This window comes from Seriola lalandi, unplaced genomic scaffold (assembly GCF_002814215.2).
Source record: "Seriola lalandi dorsalis isolate HSWRI2012SDOR001 ecotype SW California unplaced genomic scaffold, Sedor1 jcf7180002054565, whole genome shotgun sequence".
NCBI lineage: Eukaryota > Metazoa > Chordata > Actinopteri > Carangiformes > Carangidae > Seriola > Seriola lalandi.
In genome coordinates, this window is record NW_019525118.1 from 1,237,065 (window position 1) to 1,243,064 (window position 6,000).

The 6,000-nt window shown below is 42.1% G+C and overlaps 1 protein-coding gene across 1 annotated transcript in view; it reads left to right on the forward strand.

Annotated features, from left to right (window-relative positions):
- The first annotated feature begins 5,478 nt into the window (after positions 1 to 5,478).
- LOC111662577 (complexin-2) overlaps positions 5,479 to 6,000 on the forward strand; it is a 39,225-nt gene continuing 38,703 nt past the window's right edge. The window contains exon 1 of the mRNA XM_023416474.2: positions 5,479 to 5,546. The gene's annotated coding sequence lies outside the window, so the exon portion shown is untranslated. The remainder of the gene's footprint in view (positions 5,547 to 6,000) is intronic.

The window sequence follows — 6,000 nt, forward strand, 5'->3', positions numbered from 1 at the left end:
TCAGAACATGCTCTTGTGAACTTAACGAAGCTGAGGCTCAGCCCGCGGACAGTCCGGACCTGAAGATCAAAACGCACACTGGACACTGACAGACCCAAATCACATTAATTAGCATTTTGTCTGGCAGGACATTTGCTATTTAAAGGCATCGTGGCTTAATGCAATTACACCCTCGTGCCTGTTTTTGTCATGAAACATCCCACAGCCGCCTCATGCGTGTCAAATCTAAAACATACAGCACAAGGTTCGCTTCGCTGTTCTGCCGCTGCTTTTCCCAGGCTACTGAGTTACTGTGTGTGTGTGTGTGTGTGTGTGTGTGTGTGTGTGTGTGTGTATACTGTACTCAATGATTTGTGAGTGGAGATGAAATGAAGCAGCTTCATCCATTGCAGGAATTGTTACACAATGTTTGTTTCAGAAAATATTTTATTTCTGTCCAAGTAAAAAAATTCAGTCAAAAATAATGAACAATAAAAGAATAAAACCCATTTTATTTAATCTATATGATGTAAGGAACATAAAATATTTTTGCATCTGGACTTTTTTTTTATTTAAGAAGGAAACATTTGTGTTACGTCTAACAAACACAGTTGAATGGTATTTAATTGTGTTGAATGTTGAGATAACAGCGATAACAGCTTCGGCTGAAGCCTAAAACTAAACCTACTTCATGTCGTGTCACGTCTGAGTCGTGAGGCTGAAACTCTCCTCGGGAGAAGCTGTGGTGCGATGGCAGCGTTACACATGCTGATTCACTGAATAATATGGATCTAATCTTGCACTGCATTTTATTACTGATTAGATTTTCTGAAAATGTGCTCAGCTCTGTCTCAGCAGCTCGTTCCTCCGTCCTACTCTGGTAAAGAAAAGGAGAAGCAGGAAGAACAGCACTGAGAGCTGTACAGTGTTTAAGATCCGTCGAATTCCCACCACTGCTGAAAGGTGCTGTGCAAACAAACATATAGATCTTTTAGTTTGCAGTGGTATGTAGAGAAATCACCTCATAATTAACCATTTCTCTCCCCGACTGCCACAAGGTTTAAATGTCATTTGACTTTTTTAGTATTCGGTGTTGTTGCACCTTCCAGGTACTAAAAGTTGAGTAACTTTATCAAACTGCAGCAATGAACGTCTCCGAAGTGCACAGGCAGCAGGAACCAGGAGAAGTATCCACAGGGTTAACGAGCTGGATCTGCTGCTCAGGATTTGGAGCTGTGCGGCGGCTGCCACTGCTTTATACAGATTTGAGTGTTTGTATCACTGGACGGTGTCGGCAGCAGCGAGAACAACATATAACTACATGTATCAGTCACAGTTAGTCACCTGTTGAACTAAAGCAACCAAAACTTTGTTACCCAGTTCTCAGGTGTGTTTTTAACGCTGTTTAAGGTTGTAATCCTTTCATTAACATGGCTGGCAGCTAAGAGACGAGTAGGTCGGAGAAGGCGAGAGCTTTTGTCAGTATCAGAATATAGGGAATAAGGATATGACTATTTCCTGGAGGCAGTGTGTAGAGTAAAGATTAGTTTGATCATTTTTTGACCAGCACTGGTCAGAAAGCGTGACAGTCATGCTGGAGGTGCAGACTTTGTCCTCACAGCTCGTAACCGATCATCCGAGAGAGAAAAACAGAAACAAGACTAAGAGTTTAAGTCGTGTGTCACGTGAGGTGCTTAGTCACAGTGGCGTTATACGCTAAATGCTAATGTTTGCATGCTAACGTGCTCAAAATGACAACGCTAATACGCTCATCATCTTTATTTGGGTCACCATCGTAGTTTAGCTTTAACATGCTAACATTTGCTAATTAGCACTGAACACAAAGTGCAGCAGAGGCTGATGGGAATGTCATTAGTCAGATATTTGGGCATAAACCACAGATGGATAGATGGAAAGTCGGGATCACCAAAGTCAGTAGGATTCATCCTCTGGAGAACGTGATTGTCTGTGCTAAATTACACCAGATAGACATCCATAAAGCCTTAATGCTAGCATGGCTAATAACGAGAGACGGCTTTTTTGGGAGAACTGAAGCCATGACTCGCGAGGAGATGACAAAATGTGGACTTTAACTACCGCCGCAGTAATGAGTGTAATAAAATATTAACATTTCAATATGCAGACAATGTGAAATAGTGAGAAATGGCCTCAAGATGGATCCAGAAGGAAATAACTGTGAGTGAGTGAGGAAGCAGACGGCGATAGCAGCGGCGGCGGCGGAAGCGGCTCGGCCATTAGCAGCTTCATCATCTCATTTACTCTGATCTCACACAACGGTAACATTAAGCCTTTTAATCCCGCCAATAATCAGACCTGCCTCCATATTTCATTAGCTGAGAGGTTTCTCCACAGCGGTAGTTGGGAGTGTGAGTAACCTCTCCCCGACCCCACAGGATGGATTCTGCAGGGAGGCAACAGCAGTGACGCGATCACCATTACAAAGATTTGTGTCCTCGGTGGGCGAAAGTGTCTGCCTGGCCCCAGGAGAGGATTACTGCTGCTGCTGAGGGAAAACCTCGTATTAACACAAATATTTGAGTCTTCGTGGTGTGATTACGAGTCCAGTAATGAATGCACACATAGAGAACGTCTTTAATTATATTATACTCACAGGTTATTTGGAGGAAAAAACCTTTACACCTTGTTGATTGAAACCTTTTTGACCAGGAATAGTTAGATAACAAACCTTACACTTAACTTTACCTTTTGGCACAAAACACAACAACTATTGGACTTTTTGTTACACAAACAGAGAGGTGGTATATTCTCCTAAAGCGCCCACACGCTGAGATCTGTGCACGCTGTTTTATTACATAACAAGATTCCTGGTTGATAGAGAATGAGAGAGAACTTCACTGTAATAGATAAAGATATTCCATTAATTACCACTGATGCAAAACACAGGAGCTGACAGGGTGTTAAACTCTTATAATGTGTATGGATTAGAAACATGAAAGTGAAAGAATGTGTTAATATATAGAATTATTAATACTGATATTCTACGTTCTGTATTAACAGGAAATCATGTGACAACAATTTAAACTGTGACTTTTTGAAGCTGCAGCTGATACAAAATTTAGAAAAATTTGAATTTGAAAGTTTGAATTAGCATGAAGTATAGTATTGGGACAAAGCAAAGAGTTTTTGGTTATTAAAAGAAAAATGTGAAAACTTTTATCGGCTTGTTTCTCTGATTCACTCAGGAGCAGAACACGAGGTCGTTGTCGCTGTGTTTACTTTGGTACAGCTGATTCGGTCATGTTGTTAGCGTGACATGTCTGTGAGCGGCAGGCAGCACCTGTCCTGTGTGTTTGGTCAGTGTGTGTGTGTGTGTGTGTGTGTGTGTGTGTTTGCTCAGTGATAAATTAGGTTGGTAATGACACTTTAACAATGGGCGCATTAGTGTTACAGCAGGTTTCACATCAACAGCCTCCAGCTACAGCAGACTGCTCTGAAAGCCGATGACACCTGAACGCAGCACCGGCGTCTCTTTCTCTACTTTCTTTTGATCCATATTCTAAACCAGATGAAAATCTCCCTTCGGGCTTCACAGCAAAAATCTGAACGCCTCGTTGATTTAACCAAGATTTAGAAAAACTAACTGGTGTGTTAACATCAACAACTACAGCTCCCATGAGGCTTTGACAGAGTGGTGTCTGTACTGTGTGCGTGTCCGCCTGAGCCATGGTTGTTTATAATTAGAAGAGCTCACTGGCCCTAATTAGTATGAACACCACGAGGAATCTTGTTTCCTAATGACGGGTGGACTCGCTGCTTTTCTTCTCGTTCAGACAGGAGACGAGTTAAAGGGAGAGTTCAAAGTTTATAGGGAATCGTGAACTGGAAGGAAACAGCTCTGTCCGAAGTTCAAAATGAAAACTACCAACAGCTTCAAAGGTCTCTAATTAACAAATTAATTATGCAGTTTCTTTAAAAAAAAAAAAAAGGCCTTGAGAGGGTTTTAAATGAGGAGGTTCAGAATGAAAGGTGAACTATCATCCGGTCAGAAAACATGGAAACTTAAATCCTTTGATCAAAGGTTTATTTTCAAATCCCTAAAGATTTGCATTTGAAGAACACACCTGGGCCGATCAACCTGAAAGGAAACAAATCAAAGAGATCAAAGATTCAATTTAAACTTAACACAATAAATCAAAGTAATCTCATGTGTCCTTAAAGAAATAAAGACAGATAAAGTTCTCAGAGACCAACATGGACCGAGTGTAAGAACTAAAGAGTTACATAAACGTCCTGCCTCATGCCAAAGGAAGAAAAAAGAAAACGAATGAATGAGCGGGAGTGAAGTCTTTAAATAACCTTGGAGTGACCAGGTGAACTCAATCAGGTGAAAGAGGGAGGGGTGGTAAGGGTGAAAACAAGAGCCAATCAGTGATGAGGAAAGGAAAGGAAGTGAGGCAGGTGGAAACCGAAGAGGAAACAAATAATAAAACAGGGATGTTTTTAAAAAGTCTTCAGTTTAATTGAGAGAACGAACTGTCTCTTGCTGCTGTGGGCGGTAAAGTTATAAACTGTTGTTACATCTTTAAAGTGGAGTTTCAGATTAGCATCTTTTTCATCAGGTGATCCATCCGTCCACTTTTATCATTGTATTATTAGGAATTATATTTATTTACTGCCGGAAAGTGTTGAAAACATATCACAGAACATATGCCGTCTGGTTTTCCATCATACTTTCATGTTACTGTGAAAAAGATATTACATTGGATTCTGTGTGGTAACTTAAAAATACTTTAGTGCAACTTGTTGAACCTGCAGAAACCATTTGTTTCAGAAAAGTAAAAATGACAGTTTTAACACGCGGCTGCTGATGCTCAGTTTCAAGCCATAGTAGATTAAATTACGCAGTGCACCTGAACAGGAATATCTTCAATAGGCTTTAAATAAAAGATGGTTTTTAGCCCTATTGGATTTTCAGACACATCTGTGCATTATGTCTCTTCTTTATTAATAATGAAAAAATTTAAGTCAGAAAAAAACACGTTAGTAAAAGTGACAAGTTTTGAGAGTAAAATCTTGATTTTGCATCAAACAAATTAAATTAAATCCTGGTGAGAGACCAGATCTGACTGAGGCTCCTGAAAGTCTCTGACTGTCTCTGGAGCTGTTTATTCCTGTTGAATACTGTTTTCCTCTTTTATTGTGAAAGAGTTGTCCAAGTTAAAAGTGCCTTCAAAGGCTTATTTCGGTTTTTGTTTTTTTGTTTTTTTTCCACCTTCACCTGCTTCACTGTGATGACGTGTTACAGGTGGACGTTTGAAAAGCAGCAGCCGTTTGTCTGGTTTTATATTGAACCATTTTCTCTGTCGCCATATGCTTTACTGCTGCTGGAGGAGCAGAGTGGAGGCTGTGAGGTAATAGTGCGCACGAGGGTGGTGGGTGGTGGTGGAGAGACAAAGGGGGAGGGAGAGAGGGAGAGAGAGAGAGAGAGAGAGAGAGAGGGGGATATAGGACGGGCATCACACGGAGGTTTGGCTGCAGACTGGTCGGGATCCTTTTCGCCGCCTCGGTCGCTTCAGACGCATCAGGTCAGTAAAAAACAAACGCACCGTGCGCCAAATGATCAGAGAGACCGGGGGGGGGGGGGGGGGGGGGGGGGCTCGGTTATGGTTCTGTGTTGTGTGTTTCTTGGAGGAGGAGGTTTGCTTTTGCTCGGGTGATTTTTTTTATTTATTTTAGCGCTGTTAAGATGAAGATGTGGAGCGCGAGGGTGCGCACAGGATTTTAGGCGTGAGCTGCCGGTGTGTGTGTGTAAGTGTGTGTGTGCGCGCGTGAAGGGGTGTGCGTGTGCAGATGAAGACACGTTCATGCAGGCGGCGGGCGGTCTGCAGGCAGCAGGTATCAGTCAGCTTCACCTGGCTGGATGGAGCTTTAATGCAACATGCGGAAACAGCCTGAAGGCGCGGGAGACACGCGCTCTGTGCAGAAATCCCGCTTTTATGTTTCAGGTTTTGACACCCTCTGTAGATGACCCACCCCCCC